The sequence below is a fragment of the Pongo pygmaeus genome, chromosome 14 (genome assembly GCF_028885625.2).
Source record: "Pongo pygmaeus isolate AG05252 chromosome 14, NHGRI_mPonPyg2-v2.0_pri, whole genome shotgun sequence".
NCBI classification, from domain to species: Eukaryota; Metazoa; Chordata; class Mammalia; order Primates; family Hominidae; genus Pongo; species Pongo pygmaeus.
Window position 1 is genome coordinate 117,745,078 of NC_072387.2, and position 16,920 is coordinate 117,761,997.

The 16,920-nt window shown below is 34.1% G+C and overlaps 1 protein-coding gene and 1 long non-coding RNA gene across 4 annotated transcripts in view; both read right to left on the reverse strand.

Annotated features, from left to right (window-relative positions):
- NALF1 (NALCN channel auxiliary factor 1) overlaps positions 1-16,920 on the reverse strand; it is a 703,465-nt gene that overhangs the window by 631,765 nt on the left and 54,780 nt on the right. The gene's annotated exons all lie outside the window — the stretch shown is intronic.
- Positions 1-16,920, reverse strand: part of LOC129011476 (uncharacterized) — a 47,358-nt gene that overhangs the window by 9,970 nt on the left and 20,468 nt on the right. Inside the window, exon 1 of one of the 2 annotated variants that reach the window (XR_010123619.1) lies at positions 7,959-8,186. The exons of the other annotated variant lie outside the window; for it this stretch is intronic. This is a non-coding gene — a long non-coding RNA (uncharacterized LOC129011476). Of the gene's footprint in view, positions 1-7,958; positions 8,187-16,920 lie in introns of those variants that run through there. 2 annotated transcript variants of the gene reach the window in all.

Below are 16,920 nucleotides of genomic sequence, written 5' to 3' on the forward strand. Positions count from 1 at the left end.
CTTACATTTGAATGACAAATGTGAACCATACTTTTTGTTATTTTTCTATTCTTGACCTAAGAATACTTTCAATGGAACTAATGAAATGCATTTTAATATAAATGGTCCAAGATGGCTTTTCTTTTCTACATTTAAAATTTGAAAGCAATTTGCACCAATTTAAATAGCATATCCCACTTTCCTCAACTTGGGATCAGCAGATTGTATTCAGGTATATTGCTAGGAAAACCAAGCCGATTGTATTGAGGTATATTGCTATGAAAACCAAGCAGATTGTATTCAGGTATATTGCTATGCTATGAAAACCAATATTTTTGGCCACAGAGACATGATGATGTATAATAAAGGATTCATAATTTTCCCCATGATTTAGGCTTTCTGGTTTCATTCTTTGGAATATGGGGCGCTATGGCATCTGTCCATTCAACAACAATAAGTAGAGATTATCAATGGTTGATTGCAGCCAATTTTAGTTTTGTGTATTTTCTTGTCCTTTGCATGCAAAATTACTTTTCAGAGGGCACAATTAGTAAAATGTACACTAAATATATGTTGCCAGTTTAGTATGCTAACTTCTTCTCTCTAGAGGTTAATATATTTTCCACTCAGAATTGAGATACTATTTATAAAATTAATAACAAAAATTCTCTAATATATTAACAGCATTTTCTAAAACTAGAATTGCAAAATGTTATAATATTATTTTGAGGTAGCACAATTATTATCAATCTCTTCTTTCCTTCCTTTATTAATCTCTTCTTTCTTTCCCTATCATCTTATATATCCTTCCTTTACTTCAGTTCTCGTGTTTGTGTTCCTCACCTTTTCTTCTGAAGTTTGAAATATATTTAAGAAGCAGATTAACAGGTGATATTACAATTTAATTTATTAGAAAAAAACCCCAGGGAATTCAGACCAAAAATTCTATCAGTTTGGAATGTATTTACAGTTTTGTCTTAAGCATTTCTAAATACAGTTTGCCACTATGAGATAAGACAATACTTCATTTGCAGGCTAAGTCTTTCTGGCTAAGTCCTACTTTGAATACAGTCTGTAGTCCATGAAATCCTGGCAATAGGGAAAAACAAACTGCCCCCAAATATTGTAGAACAAAACGCAACTTTTTCAAAATAGAAATAACAGTAAACACATACATCGTAGACTTTTGAGCACCTATATATGTCAGGAATATTATGTTTTCTCTTTTAGGCTCACAAGTGCCTTATAATTAGTCTCATTTTAGAGAAATACCGAGCCTTAGAGAGCCCTATATAATACAAGTCCTGTGACCTGGAAATTGCAGACTTAGTAGTCCACATCGGCTTGCTCATTCCCCAAAGCCTCTGCCCTTAAACACTGTATATCCACTGTCTTCTACTTAGTACCTAATCCACACACAGCAGATCAAGGGAAGCCTTGCAAAAATGACTGTGGCGTCAGACATTTCCTGTAGTGATTTTAACACCTCTGTAGGGATATGAAAGCATGCATTACAAAATCTTAAAATATTATGTTGGTTTAGCCACAGACTCCTCTCATTGTGCCCTATTTACAGCTTCTTTTATGAGGCTGGCTCAGCAGAAGATCCCTTGTAGGTATGGATATGAATGTGACATGCCTGTAAATGAGGTGATATGTGGGAAAGTGCTCACTGAGCTCAATACCACGTACATGGTATACACTCAGTAAACACCAGTTTTCTTGAATCTTTCTTTTCCTCATATATTTGAACATGGGAATGATGAAGTCAGCTTTTCTACATCCCATCCCCCCAAACACCACCATCATCACTTAGAAGCTAGAAGTTTGCACTCACAATTCACTTTTACAAATAATTCTTACATTTTAAAAGGCGTGTTTTGTTTATAATAAATCTTAGGGTAGAAGGATCTATGGGCTGATTATTAGATGCTTTAAGAATAGAAACTGCAGATGTTAAAATGTTTAAAGCCAAAGAGCAATAAAAAGAATACCGATAATTTGAAAAGTGTATTAAGATTAGGTCAGTGGATGAAAGCAAAAGAGCACCCTTGGGGTTCCAGATATTTTTCAGATTCCCTTTACTTTGTAGAGGAAGGTAAACACAACAGCAATAACAATGAAAAAAAATCAGGTGAAAAATCTCTAGAATTTCAGTTACATATTTTGTAACTAATTACTGTACAGAAATAGGAATGTATAAGGAAGCAAAATGGATTGAAGAAAGCTGGAAAAAGAAAAAATATTGAGAAAGGAAGAAAACAAGGATAAAGAAAGAAAAGGAAGAAAGGGCGGAGAGGGAGGTGCTAATGTTTATTCTGAAGAACAAAACTATGCCTAATTCTTCTTTTGCAATCTCCGCACTTAAGGAGCATACAGGTGATAATTGTTGGTGGGTCGAAATATAGAACTAAAGAAGAGAAAAAAGAGAAAGATACAAAGAAAAGGGAAGCAGAGTGCGGTCTGAAGTTTTGTCTCAGGTATCATTTACAATTGCACTTTGCCTGGCTTTCATGAACATGAAAATTAAAGATTGAGCAAAGCAGATTGTTGAGGATAATTTACTTTCAAATTTGACACTGTGTAGAAAACCAACCTGAATGATTTGATCGTATTTTTACTGTTATTATTATCATATCACTTTTTCAGGAGCTCTGTCATGATTTACACTCATGGAATTAAGTAAAATGAGTTTAAATATAGTAAACTACACTAAGTTTAAATAGAAATAAAAATGAGTCCCTAAACAATAAATTTAATAAACTTCAATGTGTACCATTATAAACCAGTCATTTGCATCTGAATTAACTAATTTAAGTCTCATAGTAACAAGTATAGTTTACTGTATTTAATATAATATATATAAAATTATGTAATATAATATACATACTATATAATTATATAATACATATAAGATATTATATAATATATAATACATCATATTGTATTTTATTAGTAATAAAATACATTATATTATGTATCATATAATACATATAAGATATTATAATTATATATGATATAATATATAATACAGTTTATAATATAGTTCACTGTATTTAAATACAGTACAGGTAATTTCTAAGTTGTTAATGAAATAACATCCCCTAAACCAAGCATTACTTGGTTTAAGTTATAGTATGATGTCTCTTGCTCAAATAATAAGCTATAGATAATTGAGACAAAGCCTTTTATTTGACAGATGACATTCAGAACTTCTTCTATCAATGAACTATCTTATACTAATTCAATTTCCTCAATCGCATTTCAAGGAAATCAGTGTGTATAATTTATCTCACTACAAGTCCTACACAATCTGTCAGTTAAACTATTTAAATGTCCTTAAACAACACCTGCTTTCATTTGCTTTACTTAGTTCAGCAGATTTTTCTACAGATCAATACAAAACACAAAGGTACATCACATAGCGTAGCATTAAGATGTTTGTTAGGGAAGTATTGAGAACTATAAGAGTGCCATTTGCTGTCACAGAATTCTAGACATTCTAGATGATTGAATATAATTATATCATTAGAACACTGTCTCATAGCTAATTTTCCTTCTGAGGTACCCATGCATAGAAAGCATAGCAATAAGACATCACCCAGATATTTTAGGACAGTAGATTAAATGGTGTACTAGGATGATGTCAATTTGTTTTAAAATATTTATAAGAAAGGTTTTGAATAGTTGAGCAATTACTAAAGGAAGCTGGCATAATTGTAATACAGTCAGAGGCAATGCTCGGGCAGTGTTCTTATATATGAGAAATTTCAAAGAAATTCAGTAAAAGGCAATAATAATAAGACAGATGGTTTTGGTAGAGCCTTGGCAGCTGTCAATGGAAAATATAAATCAGTGCATCCATTCCTTACAAGGTTTTCCTAGAAACTGACTGCAGAAAATTAAAATCCTGTCGGGGCCAACTAAATATGTGCCCTATATTGCTGACATAATATTCAGTTGGATATGAGCAGATTTTAATTTCATATCCTAATTAACATTGATAGAGAGCAATTTCAAAAATGTTTCACAAGGATGAACTAAGTCTACTCAGTCGCTCTCTAAAATTGGCCATGAACATTTGCATAAACAGCCTTCCGAGTCGCCTTCTTCCTTCCCTTTTCCTCTTCGCACAGCCAGCGCTGCACCGGTTGAATGAAATGATTCCGAATTACCCTCTGCCTTTCACACATTTCACGGTCTAAATTCTATGACTGTCTGTGTATCAGCAGTTTGAGGAACCATCTTTTTTGCCTATGATTTTAGGTAAGAATACATTTTGGAAATTTTTTAAAAAGAACGAAACGTGTGAAACCTGTTCTTTGCAAACACCTCAAGATGAAAGTCTCTTTGCTATAAAAATCCTATTAATAAAAAGTTGCTAAATGTCTCCTCTCTGATAAAGAGAAGACATTTGTGTCAAATATAAATGTAAACCATCATTTGTTTATGTAATAATTTTTGTAATTGCTTTATTTCAATTTGTAAGACTCTCCCTATATTTTTCACCAATTATCACATTATAAGTTAGTTTGCTGTGTAGATACCCCTAGAAAAATATTTTATTACCAAAAGTAGAAATGACAAAACTAGTCTTTCCCAAACATGACTTTGGAATAGTTTTATTTTTCCACTTACAGCCTTTAATTTACTTGTGTATATTTCAGATTGTTAAAAATATCACTAAAAATACCAAAATCATATTATTTATAAATTATATCCTTCTAAACATTGTGCATGTATATTTCTTCTTGTAATTTGCAATTTTATAAATCTTAGAAAAATTATTTTACGCTTATTTTTTCTGTAACCCTTTTTAAATTTTCATTTTTCTATCAATCATTTAAAATTTACTGAAGCACAAAACTGCCAGAGACACACAGTTCCCAGAATGGAAAACAGATGAACAGAACAAGTTCCTTGATGAAAAAAGCCATGTTTTTTTAGATATCAGTGTGTAATACCCAGCATAATGCTTAGTAGAGAGTATATATAAAATAAATGTTAGGGTGTAGAAGGATAACTGAACGAATAAATAAAAATTGCTGAATGTGCTAGACAGAATAAAAAAGAAAAAGCCATTTTTATACCATTCCCATTACTAAATTTCATTAGTTTGAATGCTTGCCTTTAAGATTGAGGATGATCATTTACTTAATAGCCCTAAAGAAAAAAATCTCAATGGAAAGTTGGGTTCACATGAATGGTTATTCAATGACCAGTAAACTCAATGGTGCTGGATGGTCAAGCCTTGGTCGGCACCCTTTGGGTAGAAATGGAAAAATCTCTTACACACAACTGCCGGAAAAATCTCAACTTTGGTGTCATTCATTTATATATTCAGTTGTCCAAAAATACTTCCTAAGCACTTTCTACATTCTAGCATTGTGCTACTAGGGAATGACCATCGCAGACATAAAGGAAACGGCCCTGCCCTCTCTGAAGGAAGGTAGCTGAGCTGTGCCTATTATTTGAAACTGGCGAACAAATGGCCTAGAAAACCTGAGGAGACTGGATCCAATAGGTAAGTAATATTGATATGAATTCTAAGGGCAATTACAAAAAATTAATGACATTATATTTCTATATTAAATACAACGTGGTCAATTTTTCTCTTAGGATTCTAGTTGGTTTCTAGAAAATAGTAGTGAGAGCCAACTGGCATCTTGCTCAAAAGTAATAACTTTATAAGGTCCAATTACTATTTTGTGACCTAACATGGATTAAGAACCTTTAAAAAAAATGGCATCATAATATTCAGGGTAAAAATCATTAAGAAATATTTGATGAAAACTTTTCATCTTTAAAATATCACATTTTTATTTTGCTGTTCTCCTTTTGTACAGAATTGTATCATGTTTTCCAGTGCAGAGTGATTACCTTCCCTAGGCAAATGCTGAACTCTTTGAGCTAGAAAGTTCCCTTAGAAAAGTTACCCCAGAAGTATGGGGAGTTGCTTCATTTATGGTTTTGATTTGTAAAACTAAGTACAAATAAAATGAGTCCCTAAACAACAAATTTAATAAACGTTAATGAGCACCATTATAAACCAGGCAATTGCATCTGAATTAATTAATTTAACTCTAATAACGCGATGGTTTCAGAGGGGGCAGTGCCTTGCCCAAGGACACACAGGTAAAATGACAGTGCCTGATTTAAATAGTGGCCCCCAGAGTCAGTCCATGCACCACGGAGCTGCTTCTATTATTTCGGCCCAATCTCAGTGAATTGCCTAAGACAGAAAATGTAGTTCCATTGACTTCTCCTTCCCTATACCCAGCATCACAGTCAACTGCCACATCCGGCCCACTCCCCCACCCCAGTGTCACAATTGTGTCCTCTTTTCTACTTTCCCGGAATTATCTTTCCTAAACAGGAACATAAGCGTCCTTTCCAAAATCCCACCTACAAGTGCCTAACCCACACCGTGGACTTTTCTCTCGCGTGTCCACCTTGATCCAAGCAGGTACCCTTCCTGAAAGGTGCAATTTGTCTTCAAGACCTTGTTCACGCCCATCTTCTGTCTGGTATGCTCTTTAGTCATTCATTTAAAAATACCTTTAGCATCAGTTATACTCCAGTGCTTCCCTAGCGCTGGGGAGACAGAGAGAAAAAGACAGACACGGTCCAGTTCTCATTCCTTCCCACTTCCCTTTCCTTGAGGCTGGAGCTCAGAGGCCATTTTTTTTTTCTCTGAGAACTTTCTCTGGTCTCTGCCACTATAAACATGTGTTCTATCCTCCTCATACCCTCATTCTAGCTCCCTGCAGTGGAAAGTCCTGCACTAGTCCCCAAGCTCCCTGAAGACAGGGACAGCATCCCTCCATCCTGTGGCACTCCTCACCTCGCCAAGACCCAGCATGCAGTGGGTGGCACTCAGCAGGTACTTGCACTGAATGTGTTCTTTTTCCCCATGGGAGAACATCGGCGCACTGTCACACTCTTCTCAGTATGAGGGCACTCGGAATGTCTGGACATACCAGCCATTTTGAAAGATAATATGCGGATATTATAATCTTTAGAATTCAATATGCACTAAAAGATTGTGGTGTAATGAACAATACCAGAGTAACTCAAATTTGTTCATTTGTCTATAAAAGTGTGTGTATATATATATATATATATATATATACAGGAATTTTTGCTTTGAACAAGAAATAGAAAACAAAATACTTCTTTGTTAATGTAAGCGGATAAATTGTGCCTTATATATTTAATCATAATTATTCTGCTTCAAATTACATTTACTGGGACTTAAGTAATTGAAGACAATAACATGCATCATAATTTACATACCATAAATATAGCACAATTTAGGTCATTGAATATATATCACTGACTTGGAGGGTGACCTAGACACCTGACATAAAATAATTACTCTCAAGTCAAGCAACTAAAAACAGTAATTGAAATATGTTTACAGAAGTGTAATTATCCTAGGTTTATGTTTTATGAGTCTAATTATGTAACATTAAAAATGACATTAAGTACATTATACTGTAAGTAAATTTCATAGGTCACTTCACTATTTTTTAAAGATTTCTCAGCGCTTACTCTTACAGATGATATGCAGTCTCCTTAAATTTGCATATATATCATCAATAATTGCCCCTCAAGTGAGCCAAAAACCTATCAATGCTATCAGTACTTGTTATTTCAAACATGTTTGTCTATGCATTGTGTCACTTCTATGCCTACGGAAGAAGCATAGATGATATTTTAGGATGTCCAAGATAATTTTACTCCTTAATAATTGTAAAATAAACACATGCATTCCCCACTCTCCCAGGAGCTCTTTTGTTCTTACAGAGGGATAGAAATGGAGGGAATATAATACACTGCAGAGTTTATCTGCCTTCTTAGGACCCTTGCTTTATTCCATCAGAAAAAAAGCATGGTTTCAAAATGTCTAACTTACATGAGTAAATAAATATTAAATTGAGAAATGGGATGCTTTATTTAATCCTATGTGCAGTTACCTTCAATTAGTGATCTCAGGAGCAAATGTACACAGAAATAAAGTATTTTCTACAATCTTGGAAGTCTTGAATATACATTTTGCAAGTGTCTTCTTAATGAACTGGTAACAATTCTCACTAGTATTGGTGCTGGCCTTCACCTGTGGCTTCTTCCGCCCAGATCCCTAAAGCCTGTGGGCTGCTAATCATAAAATCACCGAAAAAACATCATGCACCAAATTAAAAGGTCAATCCCAACATCTGTAGGTTAAAACAAAGTGAAAACATTGTCGCCTTAAATATTTTCTTACTGTTATTCATAGTTCTAAATAAGATTTTGTAGAATTATATAGAAAGAAACGAAGAAAGATTCAGAAACCTCATCCCTTTTGTAACAGTTTCAGATTGCAAGCATTTGAACAAAGCATATAAACCTCAAAGTGACCTAGAGAGAAAAAGCAATGGTTGGGAAGGCACATGCGTTTTAGAGGGCTGACCTACATTCCAATACCAAAGACTCTGCTGGCTCCTGGGTTCTGTTGCCTACAGTTTTAAAATACTCTGTGCCTTCAGGTAATTTAATGTAGTCACTGCTGATGTGGCTTAAATATTGACCTTTTCAATTGTGAGGAAGATGAAATACTTGCAGTATTTATGAAAACATTAAAAGACGGAAATGTTAAAACATTCTAGATCAAATTAAAGAAATTACATCAGAAAAGAACCACAGGAAAAAAATGAACATTCAGACATACCCATTTTTTTAAAAAAGCCGATTACGTATTTTGTCCGTTTCTTAATATCTCACATAACTTAGAAATGATAAGAAAATATGATGAGCTTTGAACACCAAGGGACTGTTAATTTATCTTTAAATATGGTGTCATAATGTGACATCCGGTCAGAAAAGCAAAAAATGTCTATACATATAAGGTTGATTCAATACACTAAGTTGATGAGAAAAGTTGAAATGTACTTTCAGAATAATTCTTAAAAAAGTCACTCCGTAATCCTTGACCTAGGATTATAATAATTTCCAATGAAACTGAAATCTCTGCATTTTATTTACCAAATGTTTCTCCAACCAACTACAAGAAATGGAAAACAGACTTTTTAATAGCTCTTTTGTTTAAACCCCAAGAGTTTCAATTCAATAAATCAATAACATATACTTTAAAACCCCTGATTCATGGGCATCATGCTTCATTTCTTTTCTTTCTAAATCATTCTTATAAATTGAATTACATTTGCTGGTAGACATTCTATAATTCTTCTTCAAAGTTAAAACAATTTTTGGCTGGTTCATCTTATTTTCTATTTTGGTGAATTCTGATGTGTCTGAAACTCTAAATATCACCCCAGTAGACACTTATTAAAATACCAAATACTGACATGGACTTCTAAAAGAACATAATAGTATATTCACATTCTTTCATTATTAATTCCTTCATGATTTACCCTTTTTAAATTCAACTATAAAATATTCAGTATGTAAATATGATTATATTGATATGAAAATGTGTTTATTCAGCTTCATAAAGCAGTTTGTATTGTTGCAAAATATTATTTTCAATATCTAAGATATAATATGCACAACTAAATATAAACTATTACCATGCATAAAAATATACTGTGATGCATTTTTGTATAATATTACTACACCTGGATGATTCTGCAAGAACTGATAAAATCAAAGCAGTAAAAACACTTCAAATAGGGGAACTACTTGCAAATGTCTAAAATGACACACTAATATATGAAAATTTTCAATACTGATGAGCATTAGTTTTCACCAACAGGAAAAGTCATTGAGCCAGTAGATGGCTGCCAGCCAAGAAGCACTTGTAGATTTTATACTATTCTTTCCACACTGCATTACCTAACTATTGTGATAAAATGGAAAATGTACCAATGATAAATGAACTCAAAATATTTCAATGTGGTTCCTTCTACAAATAATAATTTATGCCAGAAGCAAATGTTATCTGGTGAGTTCTAGGTCTCTCTCATTAACAGGCTGTCTGATTTAGGAAAATTACTTTTTTCTCTTCAGGCTTCATTTAGTTTATTTATCAAAGGGGACCATAATGATTGTTAATTTGCAGGGGTATTGTAGAACGCAAATGTTTTTGCAGTCTAGATATATACCCCACGGGGAACAGCTCACACGGACTACCATATAAATGACTGTACCAAACAATGTTTACAACAAAATCTTTATGATATTTATTTAGATTGCCAAGCCTAAGTAACAAAGACGAAGACTATAAAAGAAAATTATATTTATTTGGAAATAGGCATTGCAATGGGAATATATGTGAGTGTGTTCCAGGAGGTAAAGAGAGGCAAGAATCTTTAAGAGAAAATTGAGGAGGGTTACATAAGTTGTTGTGAGACAATTATACTTGGCTAGAAGAATCGATAACAAGGGTGGCTTCAGTCCAAGGTTGGACAGGCAGTTGCCGGGCTGATGCACTCACAGAAATATATATGTTTTTGTAAGGTTGCAGTAGCCTTTGTGGGTTATAGGTTTTGCAGAGTTTTTTGTGGCAGCCTTGTTATCAGGCATACATGAGTGAGAATCCTCTCTTCATAACCTTTCTCAGCTCCATTTGTCAGGCTTGAAACACAAGTGACTCCATTGTAATTCTGACAACTTTTAAAAGATTCTTCCATATGAAAGGGATAGCTATCTTTTTCCCCTAGAGAATATAAATTTCACTTACTTTTTTGCACATTTTTTCCAAGATTTGTCCTACTTTTGGCTTATTAAAATCTGTCTTTCCTTCTCCTGACTTCCCTCACAACAGGGTAATCTTAACTTCAGTAGCTCTTCTTGCTATGAACATCAACTATGAACAGAGGCTTTTACAGAAACACAGATGACTTGAGAAAAGAAAGTGTAGCTGAAAGAGGGAGTGATCTTTCTTATCTGTATTTTCCTATCTGCACAACTTTTAGTTGTGATCAAATTTCCACTATACAGATTTAAAAAAAAAAAAGACTGCTTAGATAGATTAGGAGAACAAAGTGGAAAGCTATGCAGTAAAAGAAAAGGCAATTTGGAAGTTTACTTCCCGATATCTCACAAAATGTATCTCCCTGCCTCCGATCATAATATTACACACAACTGGGAGGGAGAGCAAGAAACCTTGCAATACACATCCAAATCGAAATGCCTTTGCACTAGATGGTCCTATATAGGACCCACTGTCACTCCTGGAAATAAGTTACTAATATGCAAACCTGCTTATATGAACTTCAAGAATAGGGCTAACAAAACTTGTTTTCTGAAATCATAAACTATACAAAATTTTCAGTGAAAACCCATGACTAAAGAAGAAACAACTCACTCTAGAAATCTGAGCCACCTGAGTCACTTTGACTCAGGGAAGCAGATTCAATTTTAAAATAAGGTGCAGAGCTTCAGATACGGAGTTTTGGGATTCAGCATTTCACATTTCTCTTCATTATCTAGTCTGCAAAGAAACAGAACCCCAATCCTATGTTCACTCCTCATAATGCGGTTAATCAGGCCATGACCTAAATATGTTTTTACCTAGACGTGGACAAGGCTGCTTTAACCACTGTCTTCTCAAGCCACATCATCCCTCCTCTTGTGCAATCGTTGCTTTCTTTCCAATGATGTTCCTACCCCTCTTAGTGCCTCCCAACTCTTGAACAATTACTGAGACAAGCAGTTACTGAAAAGACTCTGTCTCATGACAATATCCAATGTGAAGGCATTTGCCACTTCACTTACACTATAGGTACCATAATTCAGCAAAATTTCAAACTCTAGAAAAGCCCTTTTCTCCTCCCCCTAACTGACGCACCCACTGTTCACATACGGTGTGCTTCCTTTTCTGCACAGCAAATTTAAAATGCAAACATTGCCCTTGGTAGTTTTTGGCTGATGGCCTTTATCACCTTGGAGAATCATGAAACGTGCCCTCAATTTTTGGAATACTTATTTTTGCTATAATTAACTGTCTTGTATGAGATCTTAATATCACGCCTACTTTATATCCTCATTATGTCTTTCCCAGATAGAACGTTCACTATAGTCCACCCATACATGTGTCTAAGAAAACAGAATCCATACTCATGGAAACGTCCTCCAGATTTCTCAATCACACCTCACCTTTTTCTTTTGTCCTCATTTATCAACTTCATTCTGTCTCAAGGAAGAAATAGTTCTACCCCTTTTAAGGCAAATCACTCCATCATAGTTTTAATCTTATCATGTCTTTCATTTCCATTTTCTCTCTCTCCTTTCTTCTTCTCTCTTATTTTACCACTTTTCCCCCTTGATTTATGCATATACTAGGACCGCATCATACTACTATTTCATCTAGCTTTCTTCTCTCAAATTTTTCCTAGAAAGAAATTTACATTTTCTACTTCGTCTTCCTTACCAATCCTCTTTCCTAAATATGATCAGATTGGTTTCTTTTTCATTTCTCCATCTCTGTAGCAATTATTTTCTCCAAGGCCAACAACCTCTTCTCAGTGGAAAACCCGTACTCTACATACAACTCAATATCTCCTCAAATTTGACACTTTTAAACAGTCATGGAATTGCCTTTTTCCTGCCCTTTTATAAGGATTCCTTAGCACTTTTCCTTCTCTGTCACTAACAGTTCATCTCAGAGTCTCTTCATCCCTCATTCAATGACTGGCCATCCTGAAGTCTATCTCTCCCAGATTCGGGCACCATTCCTCTTTTCTTCTTGCTCTCTAGGTTCTTTCCCATAACTACCTGTCATCACCTCTATACAGATAAGCCCTAAGTCTACACATTTCTGTTGATCTCCTTAATTAATTTGATATCCATGTTTCCAATAGCTTCTTTTATATTTATACACAAATGTCCTGAAAACATCTTAAACTGGGTAGATATAAAGCAAACATTATTTTTCAAAAAATCTTCTTCCATTCTTGTCTTGGTTATTGGCAGATCATTATTTTTATAACCCAAGCTAAGCCATCATGCTTCTCTAAGATTGCTTTCTCTCTCACATTTACTTCATTCCATCAGTCACAAACTCCTGTCAATATGCAGTTCAAAGACTGTCCCATCCTGTTCTTCTTTTTTGCATGCAAAAAAAATCATTCTGTGAACTAGATCTTCAAAGTCTCTCCATAGAGATGTTGCTTTCGCATATTGGTCAATCTTCCCATTAATCTCCTGCCTCTCTATTCTATCCTCTTCTCTAGAACCAGATTAACTTCTGTACAATTCTCCACTTATATGTGCAAACATACATTATTCATAAATTATGTATATATTATTCATAAATTATGTATATTATGTATCTAATATATAAATAATGCACAATTATATCCTGTGATGTACCATGACACACTACACCTTTACTCGGAAATATTTATCTATAGAGTCCGAAATCCTCCTTATGAAACTCAAGAGCTTCTGTTAAGAGTCCCTTTTAAGCTTTGCATTATTCTTTAAGCAGCATCCATCTCCCTACAGAACACTATCTAAGCTGCGGGCACACTGGATAATTAATTGCTACTGAAACATAGTGTACAATTTCATACTTGTTTTCACTTGTGCTGTTTCCTCAGGGGAGATGTTATTTCTCTTTTGTCCACTTAAGAAATTCTACCAAACCATCAAACCTCAAATTAAATGCCACTGTCTATAAATGTCCCTGATTCCTGAAATAAATAACTGTTTCTTTGACTCTGATTATGTGCCTTTTAATCTCTAATGTGCCTTTTAATCTCTATGTTACATTTCTATATCTTACGTTGATTGACATTTTATGTGTATGTGGCATATGTATCCTCTTTATTAAATTATGAGCTCACAGAGGACAGGACATGCATATTATTAATCTTTATGGCCCCCTAAAGTATGTGTTTGACTTTGGCAAACAGATACTTTAAATGCTTTTGTGTTTTTGTATATTTATACCTGTTTTAGTTCATTTTCTGCTGCTATAGCAGAATGCTACAGCCTGGGTAATTTATAAAGAGAAGTTTATTTGGCTCATGGTTCTGAAAGCTGTTAAGTCCAAGAACATGGCCCAGACATCTGGGGAGGGCCTCATCTCATGGTGGAAAGGCGATAACTAACCTACTCCTATGATAATGACATTAATCCCTTTATAAGGGCCGAGCCCTCATGGCCTAATAAGTTCCTGAAGGCCTCATCTCCTAATACAATGGGAATTAAGTTTCCAGCACATTAACTTTAGGGGACACATTCAAGCCATAGCAACACCTTTCATTGTCTTTATTGATGTGCAGGGAAATTTATCATAACAGTTAAAATGTTTCCTCATTTGGTATTTTCATAAGACCTAAGAACTAATGGAATCTAAGAAACAGAAAATATTTTAATGGTGGTTAGTATTCAGTGTTTAATACTTAAACAGAATTATTAATAGCAGCATTTTAAAACTGATCAAATCTTAGTAAAGTTCCATGAAAAACTAAAGCTTCATTCATTTCAACTAGATGTATGTTAAATGAATGAAAAGTCTACAGGTAGCATAAATGCTGTCATATCCAAATATTAGTTTCATTTTCATTAAGGAACTATAACTACCAAGTAAATGTTGCCATTATAAATACTACTGGCCTCAAATGAATTAAATGTTTTTATTATAATAGTATTTGTTAACTAATCAAAATAATACCACTATAATATTCTAAAACAGTTTGATCTTAGACTAGTGAAAAAGACCACTTGAAATGGGTTCTTTTGATTTATGTGCAAAGAATATACAACACTGACATATTTCATCTTAGGTCTACTTAGCAATGTGATTTTTAGCCATGTCAATGAAAAAATATTTCTAAAAATAGATACAAAGTTTGTATCATAATATTAATCTTCAAACTTCTCTGTATTGATGTATATTTTAACCCATAGATATATACAGAACTTTATACAATTAATTTCATATTTAGCATGTAAAACTTCTTATGATTGTAAGTAGTTAGTATTTATTTGTATTTTTATCAAGCCATGGAGTCTGTTTTCAAACAGTATTACTTCCTGAAAATTTCTAAATAACGCTACAATTTCTATCCATGTTATTATGAGAGGGTTTTTGTTGTTGTTTTTCGTTTTTTTTGTTTGTTGGTTGGTTCGTTTGTTTGAGACAGGGTCTTGCTCTGTCACCTAGGTTGGCGTGCAGTGGTGTCATCTTGGTTCACTGCAACTTTTGCCTTCCTACAGGCATGCGTCACCACGCCTGGCTAATTTTTGTATTTTTTGTAGAGAGAGGGTTTTGCCATGTTGTCCAGGCCAGTCTTGAGCTCTTGGATTCGAGAGATCCACCTGCCTCAGCCTCCCAAAGTGCTGGGATTACAGGTGTGAGCACCACGCCTGGACAACAGGTTATTATGATCTGTTTTGTAAAGCTTATTCTCTTTTGCCCTTATTGCAAGAAGATTAGCAAGTTTCTTATTAGATATACACTATGAAATAGGCTTGGTAAAATTTTCATAAATAGTGAGTTACTGAGCTTTGAATAAATATGCTTATTTATATGTGTCATTTCCCCATAGCAAATTATCACAGTGAACAATGAAACCAAAGCTATAATTAAGTTGATAGAAAATGACTATTATATTCCACAATAGCATTATAGGTCTTGAAGGTGACTGGTTTATAAACACAAGCTTAAAACATAAAGAAACAACACATGGAACATATGAACCAGCCTGAGGAAAGTCAAAGTATTTAATTCCTCCTGTAACATTAATTTCATGTTGTAAAGCTCAAAAATAAGTTTTGGAAAGCTCAAACTTGTTTTGTTTATTTGTGTGTTTTCCCATTTTCTCATAAGGTTGGCTATATAACAGGTACTATTTATTACAAATTATTATTATATTACATATGTACTAGGTGTTATATATTTCATGCAGGGTAGATACTTACTGAATTCAACTGGCTGTTAATAATAGAAACTTTCTGTTGAAAATTCTAGCAAAGTGCATAAAGAAGACCAGCAGAAAAAATAAAAATTTCTATTCTGACATCGGGATGGGGCTTGTGGGTTCAAACAAGAAGAAGAAAGTATTAAATCAATATAAATCCATCAGACCTTCCATATATGTGAATAAGATAGACACTGAATGGACATTGGAGATGTGTTGCTGAGATTCAAGAGCATGAGTTTAATTAATTAATTAATTTAATTAATTGCTGTTCTTATTGTTGTTGTTGTTGCTATCATTGTCTAACTATCCTAGTTGGATTTCAGATATAAAGATATAATCAATGTAGGTATCCAAAATACATAGGTTTTTGAGCTTATGGCATGAGAAGATAATAGGGGGAGTACAAAGAAGGAAACTAGAGGAGTATGATCTTATATTCTGCAAACTGTGGAAAAGAAACATATAAGGGAAACTCACACAGCAGACCACTGATTCCTATTTCAGGGGAATATCTTGTGGCTGGACAAGAGTTGTACCTAAGGAACAGGGATGGATTTTCTGATGTTTATATTAAAAGCCACTAGAAGACAGGACTTTCTGATAGAATTCACCTTGCCATGATATTGCCAACTCTCAGTCAAAGGTGAGGAGAGGTATTTTTGGACCATACCCCTATCCATCATCCTCAATCTGTCTACACCACCAGCAAAACCAGTCGCACATGGAGGCTGTAGGCCCTTCCTTTTACTGGCCATCCAGGTCCTGGAAGAGAAGGAGTACTAATACGCATTTTAGATTTTCCAAACTTTTAATGCAGTATCTGCAGGAGACACTTCAGATGGAAAAATACAAATAGTTTAAAAGTAAAAGGCTGGAGAAAGGTGTATTATGCAAACAGCAACTACCAGAAAGCTGGAGTTGCTATACTGATTTCAGAAAAAATAGACATGAAAACAACAACAGAATAAGTTACCAGAGATAAAGAGGGATATTTTATTTTATAGTGATAAAAGGGTCATCTGATCAGGAGGCTATAACAGGTGGAAAACATACTCGCCTAACA